A 20,444-nucleotide genomic window follows, 5' to 3' on the forward strand; every position below is an offset into this window, starting at 1 on the left:
CACTATAGACAGTGTGGTGCCATTTATATAGTTTTAAAATATTCAGAGATTATTATATTGTTTATACCTATATACTTATGTAGTAAAAATTTTATAGAAATAATAAATACTAACTTTAAGGTAACCTATGAGGAGGGTGGGAGAGAAATGGAATGAGCAGGGGATACACAGGATATTTCACCTGTATCTATAGTGTTTTATTTATTTCAAAAAAAATCCATTTAAAGCAAATATGGCAAAATACTAAGATTTGTTAAAATCGAGCAGTGAGGCCCTGGCCAGTTTGGCTCAGTGGTTGGAGTGTTGGCCCGAGACTGAAGGGTCCCAGGTTCAGTTTCGGCCAAGGGCACGTACCCCGGTTGCAGGCTTGACAGCACCCGCCCCGCCCCCTGCCCCCCCCCCCCCCCCCCGCCAGCGCATTTAGGAGGCAGCCAATCAATGTGTCTCTCTCAAATCGATGTTTCTCTCTCTCTTCCCCCCTCTCCCCCCACTCTCTGTGAAAAGCAATGAAAAAAAAAATATCCTCAGGTAAGAATTAAAAATAATAAAATCAAGCAGTGGGTATATGGGTGTTTGTTATATTCTGTGTAATTTACTTTTGTCAGCTTAAAATGTATCACAATAAGAGGAATGATAAAATGGTACAATTCTAGAGCAGGAAGTGTTTTTAGACATGTCAGGAGTCATGCTGTAGGAGGTAAGAGGGGTGCCTTCCCTTTCTTTTAGAGATGCATGACCTGTTGTCATTCACATGGCGGCAGGGGAGACCAAATGGCATGGGAGAGAAGCCCTGAGGGGTCAGGAGAGATGGCAGTAAGGAGGTCAGAATGAAGGCAGTTAGCTATGGCACTGTTTTCTGGAACATGCTGACCTATTGCCTCATCAGAAGGTTTGGGCTAAGTCACGGGGGATGAATTAGTTACAATGACTTGAGTGTTTAGAGACAAGAAGAAGAGAGATTTTTAAAAAGCATAGCTTTTGTGTATAATTTAATAACTGGTTCCCTTGATAAGACTTCTCAGAAAAAAGAAAGCTGTTTCTACTACTGATTGGTTGTCAGTGTGGTAATCTTGTCTGCCTAGGGAGGCAAGCCCTCAGTTTGGGGAGGGAGAAGACTTGATTGTTCTGAGGCCTAGGTTCATGGCCTGCTTCTAAAATGTGACTGGCACCTCCATGCCTTCCCTCATGTGTCTGGGGAGGAATTCTCAGAGATGGGAGTGTGTGTGACTTAATATATTTATGGACATTGGGGGTGGTGAGCATGTGCAGTGTGTACACGTAGGCATTAACTTCTTATCTCGGGGAATACAGATGCAAGATGCTCATCTCTTTGGTATTTTATTCACTGAACCTCTCAACAGGAGATAGTTTCCTATGCTCAGGAGAACTCATTTAACAGAGGGAAAGGGTAAACCCAGTGTGCCTTATAGGTTAACTATTCTGCTAATAGAGTAAACCCTGTGTTGAGCCCATGTGGAGCTGGGGGAGGGGAATGCATGGGGCAGGAGACCAAGCATCTCAGAGACCCTGCAGAATTTGAGGAAGCAGGAACCTAGAAGACCAGACCAGCCCTTTAACACCATGCTTCCTGGGGAATGGCCTCTTCCTTTAAATAGGGATGGAGGGCTCTAGGGTGTGTTCTGAAGTTTGTGAGGAGGAGGATTGGCATGAACTCACCACTCAGAAGGGACCTCCCTTTGGTGTGTGCCAGCTGAGAAACCACGAGAAGCAAAGACCACCCAAACAGGCAGCCACTAACCAGAGCACTGTTCTTGGGGAGGACCAACTTTGTGTACTGGACTACCCAGGCTTCATTGAATTCCCTGGCAGAATTTGAGAGCTTATAGGATCCAGGCCGTGGGCAGCTCTGCAGCTTCCTCTCAGGCAGTCCCACTGAGCTGCCTTATTTAAGTCGCAACTGTTCTGAATGAGCAGCCCTGGGAATGGATGGAAGATCTCTGACATTGCAGGAATTGGGGGATTCAGACCACTGCAGAGCGAGGGCATTCTGGGTGCTGGGCTCAGGGCTCTGCTACACTGCCATTGCCCTTTTAGTTCACACTTGTCTTCCTTTAATAAAGTTTTCCCAGAGCTTCAAAAAAAGAAAATAAATTGAGGTATTAAAAGAACACATATAACTGAGAAGTTATTTTTCTGTCACCTATTTTTGTCTCTCCTAATTGCTTGGCTAGTTTAGCACCACTTGAAAAAATTTTATATTTAAGTATGAGTTCCACGCATGCGTGCCAATCAGTAGCTTCTGGAGGTGCTATTGGGTCTAGTGACACCGTGTAGAACACCAAGTTGGAAGCCAGAGACCAGCCTAGAAACCAGGCTCTGTCCTGGTGTCCTGCTTCACTTGTACCTTGTTATGGATTTAGAAGTGTCAAAATCCAGCCAGAATAGTGGGTTCTCCAGAATAGTGGGAGCAAAATTGGTGAGTACAGCGGGGTGTAATTAGCCTCTGAGTGTTCTTCTGGGTATACAAAAGTGATATTAGTTAAATCTGTATGGGATTTACTGTACATATCAGACTCCTGAAAAAAGTCATTTTTCTAGAGTTGTTCTCTAAGACTGTATTTTCAGCAAGAATTTTCTTAGCATTTTTTTCCTCGGAAATTTTCTCCCCACATGGAAGTCAGAGTATGTCCCTTCCTCTAGTCCCGGTCTTTTCTGTCTCCTCTCTAGTAGATTTTTGGTATCTGTATTAAATTTTTCCCCCCCTAACTCAGGTTGAATGATTATAATGTCCAAGTTTTCTGATGTATTTGTAAAGGTAGCCATTTATCTAAAAGAACATCCTGAAATCCTGATGAGTGTTAATAAAAACGTAACTTGTTAAGCAAATATATGTCCAATGTCAAGTCAGTAAAACAGTTCAGAAAATGGTTTTCAAATTTGTAAAACAAATAGAAGGAAAAAAATGAAAACAAAATATATATAGCTGTCAACAGTGGTTAAGTTAGGGTGGTTGAAATGAGTAACTTTTTACTCTGTTTCTACATTTCAGTAATGCCATAATGCATGCTTATATTTGGTCACCTCCACCCGACACACACACACACACACACACACACACACACACACACACACACTCACCCACCCACCCACCCACCCACCCATATGGCATTTTTGGACAGCAGTAGTTTGTTTTCATAGGCAGTCCTGAGAGACCCTAGAGATCCTCAGAGGAACTGCAAAAATCCCTGAGGGAAGGTTGTGGGAAGTTTCATTTGGGAAAAGGATTGTACTCCTGAAGATAAGATTTGAAAACCGCTGGTACAGAGAAAGGAGTAAACCTCAGTGTCAGAGCCAGGACACCTGGGCATGGGCCCTGCCCAGCACTTAACTAAGAGTGTGACTTTGTGCGGCTCACTCCAGTTCTGGACACTGGTGTTCTGTCTCTGAAATGACTCATTAGGGCGAGGTGATGTCTGAAGTCCCCTTACAGCTCTGACATTTTAGGATTCTGTTCAGGTGGTGTCAAAAAATAACTCCAGGAAAAGAGGCTGTGATTTCCAACCTGTACTGCTGCCCTGACCTGGAGGATAACAAACTGCCTCACAACCCCATGTTGTGGGGTTTGGGGTTTTAGCGGCAGGCTTGTGTTCTAATAAGTGCATGTGGTTGGGATGAGGAGCAGTAGGAGCCAGCTCAGCGGTAGACATTTCTGCCTTTAAAGATGACTTTTACCTCTTTAGGTCACAGATCCAGGTTCTTTAGAAATAAAGTGGATGGTAATTTCGCTCATCCTAAAAGTGGCACCTTGTCCTAGCTAACAGGTCCAGGGTGTTCATTTCTGTATTTCTTTCCCACTGCTGTGTCAGCACTGTCTAGATGGCCTTAGATGGGAGTGAGGAGGCTGTGCTGACATCCAGATCTATGACAGGAGACCTTTCATGTTAATGGACCCAAGAGGAAAAGCATCCTCAGGTTCTGTTCTTTCTCACTGGTGATGCCTGGAGCCCGGGCACCAATCTGCACCTCTGATTTAAAGATAAGGTTTCCTCCTTCAGACCTCATCTCTATTGGCAGCTGGGTGAAGATCCTGCCTCCTTTCATATGCAGAGCTTAATCCCTTCACTAAGACCCCTCTGGGGAAGGAAACGAACGTTTGCTACACTATTCAAGCATTAGCTTTTTTACTTTTTTGAAAATTTTTTATCTCCAGTTACATAAAGTATGTGGTGTTGTAAATAAAAAGCCCGGCTTGTTCGTCACAAGTGCATTGGACTAAAGTAAAAGAAAGGCAAATGAGACCATCTTATTTCTTGTTGTACACTGCTCTCAGAAAGCAGTCTCTGGGACAGAAAACCCAGCTGAAGTGTGGGTGCAGTGACCCCAGGTGACAGCAATGTCGGGTTCCTTCAGAAAGGAGCAGGTGGAGCTGGACCCCCTTCGGGCATGTTTGGGTTTGCTCCCAGGTTGAGCTTAATACTCCCTCGCTCCCTCTCCTCATTCCACCCCCCCCACACAAAAAACCCCTCCAGCTGCTGCAACTACTGTACCTTCCTTTTATATTTAACGAGTAAATTAAGAATGGACTAACTCTCCCTGAAAAGTACATACCAGTTTTAAGAGGACAGACATTGAATGATCAATACATTGTGGTCTCAGTCCTTAGCATAAATATTTATGGAACACCACACTGCATGTGTCAAACTGCCATTCACTCTGAGCTACAGAAAGTAGAAAACTCACTCCTTGGTCTCAGAGTTTATAGTCTACTTGGAATGGCAATGTCCAACAGAAAAGCATACAACTATGAAATATAAGCTAGTTCAAAACTGCAAAGCACCCAGTGTAAGACAGTTCTGTTTTTCAACTTGGGGTACCTGCCTTTGGATGCAGAGGAGCACAGCAATGAAGGGGGTGGAGCCTGTCTTGCTGCTCGCGAGTTTCAAGTTGGAATTTGAAAGAAGTAATGACTGGAGGGGGAGGGGGAGGGTAGAATTCTGTGCTTACTCATTTCCGATTGTTGAAAGTTCATTTTAGGGAAGGGTAACTGACCACAATTTGATTTGGTGGAAGTCTAGAATTTTTAAAAAATACTCTTGCTGGATGTATATCACAGTGTCCAGCTATGACACTGTTGGTTTTCTTATTGGTTAGCATTTTTACTTTTTGGATTTGATGCCCTTGAGCAGAGACTGGCATGTCACTATGCCTGTCTTACTTTCTGCTCATTTCACATTGTTTCAAAGTCAGAAGAGCATAAGTAGTAAGTCTTTGTCCAAGTTATGACACTTTGGTGTTCTAGATGGTCTTTGCTCATGGGCTGTGGATGTTATTTCTGATAGTTTTGTGAAAATTGTAGCTAATGCAGTGGCTCAGGTATAATTCTCATGATTGGTAGAAATAACCTTATATATTCTGTATCATAAAATTAATTTCTAGAAAAGACCATATATATCTCCAAGCCATCTTTCCCACAATTTACTTTATATCTTGAATCCCCAAATTGCTCTTTCTCTTGAGGTTGACTCATAATAAGAAATGTTAAAAGCCTCTTTATAGCACAGCCTCTTCACAGATGTGCTTGTGGAGACATACTGAGCCCCTGTCCTCCATGGCCTCCACATCAGAAATTCTGAAGCTTTGGGGCCAGGAGGATCCCAGTGCACCCTGGGAGTCTTGTAACACTGGGGATGACAGTGTCCAGCACACCCACAATCATTCATTGAAGAGCACTTTCAAAGTACCTGATGACATGTACATCAAGGTAGATGGGAGACAAGCACAGAAAGGCCTTTCTTGGGAGATATGTCTACTTCATAATTTGATGTGATTAGAAAACTTCAATTGCCATTATTCTTGAAATCTTATAATCAGTGATTTTTATCAGTCTGAATATATACAGAAGTTGAGAGAGTATGTGTATCAATAAAATTAATTCCTAAAATTAGTCTATCAGTCAGAATTAGGTTAGGCTACATAGAACAAACTTATGAACCATTCTCATGTAAAAGAAGTCCAGGGCTGATGTGGCCACTCTGAGAAGCAGTTGAGAATCAGTCTCCTCCATATTCTGTCTCACCATAGCAGGTAGTGAGGTTTTTTTGTTTTGTTTTGAACAACTGAAATTTATTGTCTTACAGATCTGGAGGCTAGAAGTCAAAATTAAAGGGTTGACAGGGTTGTGCTCTGGAGGGGGATCCTTCCTTGCCATAGCAGGTTGTTTTCATCTTCACCGTCCATCTAGATGTAGGCCAACAGGAGGAAGAAAAGCAGGACAAAGGGACTCTCATCTGAATCAGCTGCCTTTATACAGTCTTCCTGAGAGTTCATGGAACTCTTCCACATACAAGTCCTTGGCCAGAGCTAAGTCACATGGGCACATCTCACTTCAGGGAAGGCTGGGGAGTTTAGTCTCTTTTTTTCTGGGCAGCCATGTGCCAAGCTAAAAGTCAACATTCTGATAATAAGGAAGAAGGGGAGAAGGGAGTAGACTGTTCCACTAAGTCAGAGGTTATATACAGTTTTAAAATCAGTAGGTATTATTTTTTAAAGTTTTCACCCACTTAATACTTTTGTCAGTTAATCCAAATGCTTATTTTTCCCACAGTTACAAAAAATCCTGAGCCTTAATTAAGATAAAATGTTCTCTCTTATTGTGTTTGAATTGTGTGGTCCATGTGAAGCATGAGTACAATTTTTAATAAAACTAATAATATCCGCATTTTGAACTTCTAAGTGCTTTTAAAGTTTAAGGTCAACAACTTTATTTACATCTACTTTATTTACTGTGACTTTTCAATGCTAAAGGTAGATTTCCGTGGAGATGGAGAACCTGGGAAAAGAGAGTGTCCACCTTTTTATGCTAAACTTCCAGGATTGTGTTGCATATGCTAACTTTATTCAACATGGTTTAGCCAAAAGAGAAAATCAAAGGGGGGGGGGCATTTATCCTTTCAAGAAACTATATTGAGAGTCTTCCTTGTGTTAGGCATCTTCAGCACAGAAAAAGAGATGTAGTCGTGCTCTCTTTTGCCATTTAATGCTTCCCTGTTGCTTTATTATACAAATTTATATGATTTCTCCATATTTTTATGCACTTTCCCCCCAAGAAATATTTCAGTAATCATCACTAAATATAGTGCCACATAAAAGAACTGTCAGGAAGGACAGAAAGTTATAGGACATTTTTAATGTACAAGTGGTATCTAAATTTTAAACCTTTATTTTTTCTATTTTTAGACCTCATATACAAGTTTAATAGACAAAGTAAAACCTATTTACTATAGTAAGTATACCTCACTATAGCTTGAATTGGTGTTTTATAAATGAAGGCTTTTGCCAAGTTCTTTTGGCAGCTACTCTAGACTGAAAGCACTAAAAATTGATTCCTTGCAGATTATTGCTAATAGTTCCTTTTTTATGCAGCCCTTGCCACCCAGCCCAGGCTGGGGTCAGTGTATGATGTTAGTATCTGAAGTTCCTGCACAAGGACCTGCTGTCCAAGCAGAGTGAGTTGACTCAAATTTACTCCTGGATGTCTGCATTCTTTTCCACGTATGTCCACAAATAGCGTCAGAGCAAATTAATGCAATTTTCTGATTGTTGTGAAGAGAACCAAAGAAAGCTTGCTGTGTTTGGTGGCCAAAATACCACACAGTATGAGCGGAGTAGGTCTGCTGGCCCATTTTATAGCACTCTAATTGATAATTATTTCTCAAAGAGCACATTATTTGGCCATGTGGCAACAATCCAGTATCATTCCAGAGGCATTGGACGTGTAGGTGCATGTGAGCACTATAATAAATATACGCCTCCTTTTGCCAAGAATGGAAGTAGGTTATCCAAGAGGAAAGGGGAGGGGAAAGAAAATACCAATTCCCTATGTACCAGAACATGTCTGGCTTAAATCGGTAGTTAGAAACCGTAGAGCCTGAAATCTTGTAAGGTTTTCATATTTCATAGTTGAGTCCCCTGGTTCATATTTTGTAAGCTAGAAAATTAACTCTTCTTTTGGGAACTTGGAGAGTATATAAGTGTACGTGCATGTGTTTGCTCTTGGTTCACGGGAACTGCCTAGTCCTTCATTTTTGCAGGTCTAGCTGCTAGATACTGCTGGAGGAATGAAGATAATGTGTGTGGGAGAGCTAAAATGGAGGGAGTCTTGGCTTTTTACACATTACAGCAACAAAGTCACAAAGTACTGTCTTTCTGACTGTGTGGCAAGGAGAAAGACCTTGAAAGCCTTTGCAGCAGGGTTGAATTTGGGACAGCCCACAGACAAATGAAGGGGACCAAGGAGAAATGCTTCCTCTGAGAATGGCCCAGGGCTTCATGGTGGAGATCTGGACTCAGCTGGAAGTCAGTAAATGTTATGGAGAGGACTGCTGTACGATGAGCAGTCAGTTGTCAGAGAGATGGGGAAGGTGGACATAACGTGGTAGAAGAGGAATGCAGGAAGAGATGAACCTAAAGCTGCTGCTCACTCAGCTCTGCTCATCACAAGCAAACCGCAGCATTGAGCAACAGCTGAAAAAGATGGTGACTGATGCGGATGAAACACTGCAAAGTGACTGTACTGGGGAGCTCTTCCTCCCACCCCGCCACCACCCCTTTTACTAATGGTTCGTTTTCATAAAGACTTATGGGTCTTAAGCAGAGCCAGGTCAGAACATTCAGAATGCTGGAGCCATGTGTGGCCGCCTCTCTTGTGACCTCATTTCCCTTCTTATCTTGTGTTATCTTCCCCGTTATCTTGTGTTCCTTCTCATTTGTGTAGGGGCAGAGAAGAAAGTTAGCTAGAGATGACTTGCCCAGTCTCATTTCTTGCAGTTGAGGGAAGTCCAGCGGTTCATAAACTAAAGCAGTGTGCTGTAAAGAGCTGCTGCGTGGGTCTGAGATCTGACCCTTCTAGCCACGAGGCTTTTGGGTCAGAGGCAAAAGAATTTATCATTCACCCTCAGCACAGCAAGCAGCATATTTTGCATTTTTTCTCTTCTTGCCCCCAAGTCCTATGGGAGTGACACAAGATGGTCCCAGGTTGATGCCCACGACCTCTCTATTCCAGTAGAGGAACCCTGAGTTTAGGGGTCCTAAACCTTTTGTAATGGGCAATAAGCCGCCCTTTGTTCTGGAGGAAGACGCTACCTTTCAAGGCTATTCACTATGCAAATGCAAACATCCTTGAAAGATAGTCCAGGACAAAGGCCATTAGTGCTTTGCTTGCAAAACATGCAGAAACACAAGAGACCAGTGGAGAATTGTCCCCCAACTTGGATTTGTTAGGCTTATAAGAAGCTTGTGTGACTTCCTTTTCTAACCACAAACATCAGGATTCAGCTGTCTTTCTTACTTGGGAAGACTGCTGAGGTCAGGGCTGTTTGAAAGAATCTTATGAACTTACTCTTGGAAAATCAGCTAATATAGGGTAATGCTGTTCACACAGTGCCTCAGAGGGTTGGAAGTATGTTACTTGAAGCTACCTTTGAACCTGAAAATGGCTCAGCAACATCTGTTCCTCCTTGTTTTGATGTGAAGGGTTTGATCTCAGTGGGTCCCCTACGTACAATGATTTGTTCAGCCTTAGGGAAAGACCTGGTTATGCTGAGTACTCACACATACCCTATAAACAAATGAGCAACCCGACTAAGGGGAGAAAGTTGGAAACTTAAGGGAGTCCACATGGTGGCCTTCAGGAAGTTGAGGGAGAAAATCGAAGGGCTAAACCTACCAAGTCAGACTCAACAAGGAGGCAGCTATAACGTGAGGGGTCCTGTGTCCTCAGGAATGACCTTGGAATCACTGGCAGCTAGTGTGTGGACACCAGTAATTCCTGGAGCACTGTGACAGCTGCTGGGTGAGGAGTGGGTTCACCCCCCGAACTCTCCACCATACTCTGATCTCTTTCTCTTAAGCCCTCTGTCTCCTAAAGCCTTCTGCAGCCACAAACAGAGTCTGAAAGTACTGTCTCCTAAATTCCTTTAGCAGTCAAAGCACTCATTTACAGGAATTTTTTGTTTCTACTATATACTCAGCTTCTGTAGTCTCATATGTGACTATTCTTGCCCTTTGGGTAAGAAATATTACACTACTGGTGCTAGTGCTTCCTGTCTCCTAAATGCTCTGAAGCTTACCTAGCAGTGTACATAAAGTAGATTAGAGCCTAGTATGGATTAGTACTAAACTGCTGCATTCCTGTGCTGTAGAAAAACTGATTTATCTCATACACATTCTACCTGTTCCATTCATTTTAGTTTGGGGAGCAGTACTAGTTTTAACTTGCACATATGGGATTATCCAGATTTTAAAATGCACCAGTATCTGAATGACTCAATGAATGGGGGGGGGGGATGTCTGGGATGGGGGAAGTATGTTTGTTTGTGTTTTTTGTTTTCAGAAAAATGGAGTGAGTATCTGCTTCTTTAGTCAGTGGAAATGTCCTCTCTGTTCCTTATTTGATCATTTTATGTGGACTTTTGAGCTGTCTGATGCTCATCTGTGTGAGTAATTGGCACCCAGGGGTATCCTGGAATAAATGGTTGGTTCACTTGGCATTTAGCAATATCATTATATTGGTCATCAGCTACTTTTGCATCCTGTGGTTTTAAACAAGAAGAAATCTTGCAAAACCAGTGCAGTGAAATGCTGCTGCACATTCAGGTGAGGCGATAGGGTGAAGAAGCTGCTCCTCAGCAGGCTCCTCAGCAGCTGAATTTCCTGGGGGTCCACAGGGGACTGAGGGTTCTGTAAGCCTGGGTCATTTTGCAAAATTGACTTTTGTATTTTTTATTCCCTTAAAGAGAAAGTCCATTGGTGGTTTTGCTTGCAGTAGCCAACATGGGATACTGTTATGTGGCATTTACTTTCTTTCCTTCTTTCACCAGTAACACCTTGATTTTGGTGACTGTTAGAATAATTAACATCGACAGTTGGAAGACAGCCTGCTTCCAAATGCATACAGACTTAATCTATTTTGTAAATACTAGCCCAAACTTTTTCCTTCCATGGCTGAAAAATGTGCCTACACCCCTCCCAGTCTTTCCAGGGTGCGGGCCAGTGTGTGACTGTGCCCACACGTTGGCATATATTTCAGAGCTACCAAAAAGAAATGGGCTGCTCTTGAAATAACAAGACAAAAAAGAACGGTTTTTCTGAGCCATAACATCTGAGGAGCTGGAAACATTGGTGTTTATGTGTGTGATGCTGAAGCCAGTGAGTTTCATGGGAGGGAAGGGATTGCAGACTAAGAGCAGAAAAGTAGTTTTCCTGGATTTCAGATGTCAGACCCTCAAGCTGTTTTACTCACCCACTCAGCACCTCCACATCCATCCCTTTAATGTGCTTGCATTGTCAGTGCTTTCTGTTTTTGCGTGTTTCAGTGCCAGAAGACAAATAATAAAATAGCATTCATATGCAACCTTAAAGCAGTTTTCTACCAGAGTTTTTGATTGAGGTTAAACAGAAGCATCCCAGTCATGCTGTCAGTTGGCAGGCAAAAGCATTATATTTTAAAATGCACATAGTTCTAAAGCAAGCTCATCCCTTCTGGCTCAATAATAAACTAATTACATATATTAGATAGTATAGAGCTGAGTCCCTGTTTCAGATTAAGCCTCGTAATAGCAAGGTCCAGGGCAAAGCAGACATTTGCTTGATGCCTCTGGCTTGAGGACCCCGTAGCATGATGCCAGCTGTTTGCCAGGGACTGCCAGGTAATACTGGCCTGACTCAGTCATGGGCTAATGCTCCCTGAGCACAGATCCACCAGACATGCCATTAAGTAAGGCCTAGACACCTAACAGTTTGTGACAATAATCTTGTTTGGTCACTCCCTAAAAGTGGTGATCCCTGGTCAAGTTAGGACATGCCAATAGTGTCCCTTTTGGGATATATCTGAGAAGAAAAGGTATTATTTCTAAAAATGATCTGTTCCAACAAAGCTTGCTTCATGGCTCGTCATTTTTCTACCCTTTCCCTCCCTTTCATAATCTTGGTACCATGTGTAGAAACTTAGAGATGGGAACATTTAATTCATTAACAGATTTTTGTAGCCTTTAAAGCTTCATGTTCCTTGGTCACCTGTTAATGGTGCCTCTCTCCTCAGGCAGTTTGGTGACTTTGGAGGGAAACACACAGTGCAGTGATGAGAGCTTTGCTTTTGGCATTAGCCTCTGGCTTGATTTCTAGCACCACCACCTACTAGACAAGTTACTTAACTTTTCTGCACCTTAGTTTCCTCCCAACAGGCTTGTCCTGAAAATAAAATGAGATTAGATATGTTAAGCACAGAGCATTGGCCCTCGTAGGCACCAAACGCATTAAGTTCATTCAGATTGCAGGTGAAGCAGACTCTTATTTTGTATTTCTCTTGTTCCCTGTGTGCTTGCTTGGAGGAAACTTAGAACTCAGATGTGTTACCTGTGGTTTTGAGTATGCCTCAGAGGGCTCTTGGCCAACCTTATCACCAAGATGGGAAAGGATTCAGCTCTTTACCCTGGATGGACCCTTGATCGTTCTGCCAAGCCCTTGCTTCCACCAAGTAGCCCACACACTGTCATTTTACCCTTCTTACTATCTCTTATTATAGAGAACCTTAAGCCTGCTTATTAGACCATATTGTCTTATTTTTGGAAATTGGGTTATATAGTTGAAGTTAATACTCAAGGATGAAACTTGTCGACTTTAAAACCACTTTACACTTTACAGTGCAAGCTTTCTTCCATTCTCACTCACGTGAGGATTGCTCACTGGCTCATGTTTTATAACATTTCATTTAAAAGGGTAGTTCAGCTGCTGCCCCCTTCCCACTAATTCCTTTAGTGAACAAATATTTTTTGAACACCTGCTATGTACCAGGCCCCATGCTAGGAGCTAAAGCTATAATAAGATATGGTATCTGGTTTTAAAGACTTTAATATGTGTTAGAGGAGACAGACTGTATTTCTCAAGTTATAAAGCAAAGGAGACTGGATGGATGGATGGAAGATATTCATTCTCCGTGCTCCCTGCACTTTATCCTTTCAGTTGGTATGGTAATCTAGACATTGGTATTACTGTTTCTGTGTGGTACTACTATTAGACCTCAAGGTCAGGAGATCTGAGTTTGTAAGTGGCTCAGCTTCCACTTACTAGCTGATTTGTAGCTCTTTGGTCTTCAATCTCTTTCACTGTAAAGTTAAGGCTGCTTATTACTAGATAGGTTTCATAACTCTCTTCACTCTCCCCCATTACTTTTTACTGAATTTCCTGCGCTGGTCACTTATATAGTATCATGAAGGTGATTAAACTCTCTGATGTAGTCCTGAATACTGGATGTATATTTACAATGCCCTTTTATTCTCTCCATTTCAAACTAGGAAAACTTACAGATTTATTTTTTAAAATCTAAGTGAAAATCATGTTAATAATAAAACTATTTCTGTTCTTTGCTCTACGTCACAGAGTCAGTTTTAACAATGCTCTGTAACTTCATGGCTTTTAACCCTTTAAAGTATCTATTTCGTGTGGCTACCGAGCATGCATGGTCTTCAAAGGGAATTTAAGTAGCGTGTGTTTGCTGATCCCTTCTGGGAAGGAGAAACAGATTCATTAAAATCCTGGAAGAAGCTTGGAAAAGAGGGGCAAATACTGCAGCTTTAACCTGCTTTCTGGGGACTGTGATTCTGTTGACTGCTGCTTCCTCGGCCCATGGGGAGTAGGATGTGGGGTTGGAAGGAGGAGGGTGTGGGGGAGGGGAGAACGCTGCGGGGAGTGGGTGTGGGCAGAGGTTGCAGGGCTTGCCAGGGTTCTCTGTGTGCCGGAAGTGCAGGTTTGGCTGTGGGGAATGGAATGTTCCCTCTTGCCCTCCAAGAGCAGAAACAGCTGTGGAAGAGCTTGAAACAAAGATTGCTAAATGAAAAAAAACACACAAAACACCAAAGTAAAGCCCACACTGGAAAACCCAACAAAATTGTCTGTAATAGAGCAGTAGCTCTTTAAGAGAACTTTCTTCCCATCTAGGATTTCTTTTTTCCATTTGGGCAGGACACATTGTCTGCCCAGCCTTTCCTCTCCTAAGAAAGCCTTGTGTGTCTCATTTTGCCTGGATAGAAAATGGGTTCATTATGCTGATCACAAGATGATGATGATTTTATTCCTCCTAACAAGGGACCAGAACCTGCAGCTTACTGCATGAAAACTTGAAACAAATGTTAATTTTCAAAGAAGATCTCTGTTAGTACAGGATTATTGTCAGCAAATTTAACGGAAATCTTGTTTGTAGCTGGAAATTTAATCCTTCAGCCAAGTTCCCGACAGTATTTATTTTAGAACATCATCTTTTTTAAATAAGTCCCTTAATGGTTTAAAGTTTTAGTATTTTAGGCAAGGATAAGACTGGGCCAGCCTGGAACTTGTCTTGCACATCAGCATTGATTGTGCAATCTTTTTTTTATGTGGTGTTTATTTTAAGTGTTCTTCAGAGTCTGAAAGGCCTTTTTGGCTATTATAGCTGCTATTCCATATAGTTAGAAATAACAACTTTTCTGGTTTCAACTCTGTTTTATGCCATCATACTTTCTATACTTGCTTTTAAAGAACAAGTTAGCCAGCCCCAACCTAGATAAAATCTAGTGGGAGAAGGCAAGCCAGCTCAAAGCTAATGACTATTAAGAAGGACCGGCCCTCACACTGCTCCCTCAAATGGTGCCGACACTTGGCCCTTTGCAGTGTCCACACCAGGCTCTTTGCACTGAGCGTAATGATGTAGTGTTTTGCCAGTCAAGGAACGAGAAACAGTGCGTGGTTGTTATTAACGTTCTTGAGGCTATCTGAACATGTACTTTTGTTCTTGGGGAAGTTCATGAAGTAATACTTTTCTGTATTCTTAACAATGGAAGCTAATGAGTACCTCAGTATTGGGATATGGCTTTTGCAGTGGTTATTTTTACTCAGTCTTTTGGGGTTTTGCTTGAAGGACAGTCTCTGAAAGGGATTGTGTGAGATTGTATGCTAATTCAGGGAGGCTTTTGAAAATTACAGGGATCAGTGACTGTCCTAGCCCATCCCTTCTTCAGCCTACATCAGACCTACTTTTGTGAAAGTCCACTTGCCCTCTTTTCTGTCCGTGCCTATCCAAGCTGGGTGGAGAAGTGGCCCGGGGCAGAGTAGGTGACTGTCTACAGGACAGTGCAAGTCCAGGACCCTTCCCCCTCCCCCTTGCCTATTTGTTTTGTTTTTTTTTTAAGAAAAAGATATCTGGATCCCAGTGATCTGAAAAATTGATCTAAGCTTCTCCATTTTACTCTGCACGTATAATCTATGACCCCAATGCTCATCCTTATCTTCTAAGTGGTAGAAATTTGGACTTATAGAACATCAGCAGTGCTGTGTCACCAGACCTGGGAAGACTAGGAATCACCCGATTGGAATCAGATTCTGTCAGTGGAAATGTGAGAGGGAAATGCCAGTGGTTCTCAGCATCGATGGCACAGTAGACTAATCTGAGGAGCTTTAAAAATGTACCTCTACCCAGGCCCTCCACATGACAGTTGAATCAGAATCTTGAGGAGTGTGGGGCGCAGGTATTTAACATCCCTCCAGGTGATTTTCTTCTGGGCAGCAGGTGAAGAACTAACACCTAAGAGAAAACAGAACTGCCTTTGAAAGAACCTATTGTTATAAATCAAAGACAGCTTCCCAGGCCCTCTCCTGAAGCTGTGTCATTGGGTGGCTTTTCTGTGCTACTCAGCACCCTGGGTTTCCCATGACTTGTAGTTTCTGTTGGGCTTTTCACGTGGCCTTTATCTTCTGCAGTTCAGCAGATGCATGTAGTTGCAGTTAGGCATTTGGCAGTCTCATTCCAGTTGTCAGTGCCCAGACTCAGAGCTGTGAGACCTACTTGAAATGCTGGTCCTGTGTTCAAGGTGGAGGACTGCATTCAAAGGCAGCACTTTGCAGATTGTCCCCACTGACCTCCTCGTAGGGACCAGGGAGACACCTGCAATCTGCCTGGTGGGAAGCAGTGAGTCTGGGTTGGGAGTGGACCACGATAACTCTGATTTGGCTGCTTTTGAAAGGAGGAAGAGGCTGTCTTTAAAAAAAAAAAAAAAAAAAGGGCACAGGCTTTTAAGAGTTAAATTACACAACTCCCTTTTTATTTTTAAAGTCAGTGGGTTCCTTGTTGCCGTTGCTGAGAAAGATAAATTGATACCACATGTTGCTTCCAGACAAAACCCTCTCTGTGTTCCCGGGGAAGCACATGCAGCTGGTGTCTGGGTTAGTGGACAGTCTGCACAAGGTAAACATGGTTTGGAAGGGGTTGGAGCCGACGTAGCTACAGTTAAGAAATTACCAGTGACTCCTGACTGGCACAGCACCTTTGAAATAATTTTAGGAGTTTGAAATCTTTTCCTGGAAGGTGCCACCCTCTCACCTTTGGCTTAGAGTATATGATGCTCGGAAAACAGTAAGTGAACGTTTGTGACGTCACTGCTTCTGTATGAGGGATCAGACCGTTGAGAGCTCTTTGTGCTTGGCACTCCAATGAGTACTTTACATGTGTAATTTCATTTACTCTTCTCAGAGATCCTAGAGTACAACAAAGAGGGTATTTTTAATCCCCAATTTATGAAAGTGGCAACCAAAGTTAAGTCAATTGCCCAAGATCACAGGACTAATGCCAGGGCCAGGATTCTACGTGGGAGCTGGCTGACATCAAAGCCTGTGATCTTCCTTCCATATCACACCTTAAACTGCATGTGTGAATTATCCACTTTGTAAAGTATTGATAGATTACTTTTTCATTTGAGGCGGCTTCTCTCTGACACCTAATCTGATCTGATTTGGATCCGTGTGTCTTTACAACCAGTTGGCATGTATGTAGTGACCATATGCACTATAGCATTAGCAATAAATCTATCTTGCAGTAGAAAACTGTCATCAGGACAGCAAGAGAAATAATTGCCAGATTCTGTTGAGTACAGTCATCTTTATACTAATTTCTTCGAGAGGGGCCAAGCAAAGGGACCTCTAGGCTGTGCCCACGCCACCTCAGTCAGCACCACTGTGAAACGTGAGTTCCCTCTTGCTCCCTCCTCCACACACCTACTGCACATGCCTTCTTAAAGGAGTGGGCCACTAATTGCAGCTGCAATCACACAGGGCGCAGGTTTGCCAGTTTTGTTACTAATTAACCACACCTAGAGCATTTCTGCCCCAGCACAGGGCTTGCTTCAGTGTAAATCGTTTTTATAAGAGAGAAGATTGACATAAAGATGAGATGAAGGATATTCTTAACTCTTTTTTTCTCTCTTGAGGCCCATTGTGATAGATTGTGTTCTTTTCTAAACCTTTGTGCCCAAGTTGGAGAAAAATTGGCATATTTGTCCCTGATGCTAAAGTTTCTTCCTAAAGATGTTTGCTTTCCTGTAATTCATCAGTATCTGGAGTTTTTAGCAGTGGATTTAAATATGTAGAACTCTCCACATGGTTTTGGGCTGGGGTTATAATAGCTTCTTGGCTCCTTTAGTGAGTAAATGTGATGAAAGAGCAGCCTGAGCTCTAACAGTAGGAATCCTGGTTGGTAGTATTTACTTTATCACCTTAGCCTTAAGGAATGCACAGGCTAGTACTTAGGCCAATTACCACTAGCCTGCCTCACAGGTATTTCAAAACGTGTATTTAGATTGATTAGAAAAATCACTCTAGTCCTGTCAAAGCATTGCTCCTCTACCTTCAGTTCCCAATCCCCAAACTAATGTAAAATTTTAGGAATTTGGACTATTTGGTATGCTAGATGAATTGGTAGAAAATCATAGAATATTTCTAGTGGTAGTTTTATAGTTTAAAATACAGACAGTAAATTGGAAGCTAATTTACAGACCCTAATGAAGAGGTCTGTAGAGAACTTTACAGATGATAAGAGGCATTTACAGCTGGCTTGTCTATTTTTATAAATCCCATTTCTTCACTCTTGGGATTGAGGTGAGGGAGGGGCAGTTTGAAACATTATAGAAATCATATCACCATTAACTTTTGTTGTCATGGAAGGTGGGAAATATTGCGTTTCTGACATTTTATCTGGCATTTAATTATTTACCTTTTTGTGCTTTACCAAAACTTAGGTGGAGAAGCTAGTGATTTGAATCATGACCTGTGAAGAAAACTAGAATACATTTCTGGCATCTTACCTTGGAAGGGTGAGGGGGCATTTGAATTGGAAATGGACAGAGGGGCTATATTTATTGGCCTTAGACTATGGATTTTATGAATGGAAGGCTGGCCAGCCTGTCTGGATAGGGTACTGTGAGGATGGTGATGGCACAGTTTTTATGTGTGTTGTCTCAATAATATAACTGGAAAAACCTGTCTGAATGTTGTGTAGGCAATATGCCTTAGGAAATGTATTCTGCTACTAGTAACCTCTAAAATGAAGAGTTGAGCAAAGATTGGACACTGAAGCTAATTGCCCTTTTAATCAGTTGGGGTTTTTTTCAAAATCCAAGGGTGGTTAACATTGGCTTGTGTGGCAGCTGCTATCTTCTCCTTAAAATGAATGCTATGATGGCCAACGAGCAGAGAAACACAAACATGAGCTCTAGAGTGAGCCTCCATTCTCAGGTTTGCTCTTCTGAAGGACTTTCTTTTAAATTAAAGAAAAAATTTAAGACAGATCTACCAAATTATTACCCCTACTTCATAAACAAAATTACAATAATAAGATTGTGCTTTGTATCCTTCTTTCTTAAACATTTTTTTCTTTAAATGTTAGCACAGATAGGTTAAATGATGACATCTGAATAATTGGGTGACAGACCTGTGAAAGGTTGTAATAAAAGAATTGGGTTAGAGTTGAGAAAGCAAATTTCAGTTTGGGTTCTTATAGACACTAGTTGTGTGGCCTTGTGTAAATTTTGTAAAGTCTCTCAGCCTGTGCCTTCATATCTGTAGTGAGCGCACTGATCCCAACTTTGCAGGTTTGTTGTGAGGATTAAAGACAGTGAATCTAAAGCCTATGGCCCAGTAGCTAATAGTGCTGTAATTAGGCAGGCTTTCATTTCTTCACCCTTGCAATTAGGTCCCTAGGCCCTGATACCCTGTGGTTCTGGTCCTAGATGTGGCTATCCCATCCTCTTTACCATATGCCTTTACAGAAGCTTGATTTCTGTTTCCAAATGTTAACCAGTTGTAGCTTGTAATTTTATAAAATTACACACATTGTTGGGGTTTAGAGTTGCAGTAATAGATGACCATTAGAAAGTCCATATAGGGCATTTTGGAGGTCTGTAAGTTGTTTTATTTTTCTCAGTTGATTCGGAATTGGCAAAATTAAAAATACATTTCAAAAAATATTATTGCCCTAAATGCTTTTTAATGGAGAGATAATTGGATACTTATGATTGGTCATTGTTAATTCTAGGTGTTGATATGAACTCTTTTCAAAATCTAGAGCAAAGGAGCCTGGCCAGGGTAGGAATAATTAGGCCAGCGTCCACATTGGCCCCACGTAACCTTAGGACTGTGTTGTTTTTTCATCACTAAGCTTGAGTTTAACTTTTTATTTAATATATCTAGTCACCTGAGTACTCAGTAGTAGAACCACCTTGCACTTGCCTGCTTTTTGAACCCTGCAGAATGAGTTTTAAGAGCATGCTTTATGTCTATTTTATTCAAAAACTGTTTTCCTTTTTAAAGAAATGTAATTTCTGAACCATTAGTAGAGATTTCATTATTCTTTTTAAAACCATAAGAGTAAAAGGGAAACAGGATATATAGTCTCTTGGGCAAAGTTCAGCTCATCATATACTCAGCATGTTGCCTGATTTCTCCTCTCAAATGTATCTTTATGGCCATGGTAGAGATACTGACTTATGACCCATGGTTGCTAATGCTCATTGCCCTGCCTAGCCTGTAGGCCCTCCTTGCATGGGAACATACACATGGAAAACACTGTGAGTATTTTGGGTTATTTACTTACGGTAAAAGCCTGCTAACTTTGTGTTTTAGAAACATTTGGTAGAACACATGTATTTGTATCTTCTACATAAATACACTTGGTGATTGCCAATTTTAAAAAACTAAGGAAACATTTAGGATTGTTCATATTTAATATACAGCATCAACAAATTAATATATTTTGTCTTTAACTTGCAAAGACAAACACATGTGGCCTTCAGGTGCTGTTCCAAATGTGGAGAATACCACCAGCTCCTTTCTTTTACTGCCCATGAGGCATTTTATAGGTTAAAAGGAGCTCATACCAGTCAGTGAGCTATCTCCACCGTGGACTCTGTACTTGATGGTAGCAGTAAGAACACCCTACCTTGGTAGCGTGACAGGCTCCTAAAGTATATTATCATATATCATCCTTACATCATCCCTGTCAGGCAGGGATGGTTTAGATGTTTTTATGGCTCTAATGAAGATGGAGAACTGATGTTGCCGCAGACAGATAAAATGATTTGCTCAGGGTCACTCAGCCGGTCAATGGCAGAGATAATACTGGATTTGGG

At 41.8% G+C, this 20,444-nt stretch overlaps 1 protein-coding gene across 4 annotated transcripts in view; it reads left to right on the forward strand.

The window, feature by feature from the left end:
• The window catches only part of FOXO3 (forkhead box O3), a 103,490-nt gene that overhangs the window by 62,841 nt on the left and 20,205 nt on the right, over window positions 1-20,444 (forward strand). Inside the window, exon 1 of one of the 4 annotated variants that reach the window (XM_081140274.1) lies at window positions 16,235-16,399. The exons of the other annotated variants lie outside the window; for them this stretch is intronic. The gene's annotated coding sequence lies outside the window, so the exon portion shown is untranslated. Of the gene's footprint in view, window positions 1-16,234; window positions 16,400-20,444 lie in introns of those variants that run through there. 4 annotated transcript variants of the gene reach the window in all.

The sequence above is a fragment of the Miniopterus schreibersii genome, assembly GCF_964146895.1.
Source record: "Miniopterus schreibersii genome assembly, chromosome: 6".
Classification (NCBI taxonomy): domain Eukaryota; kingdom Metazoa; phylum Chordata; class Mammalia; order Chiroptera; family Miniopteridae; genus Miniopterus; species Miniopterus schreibersii.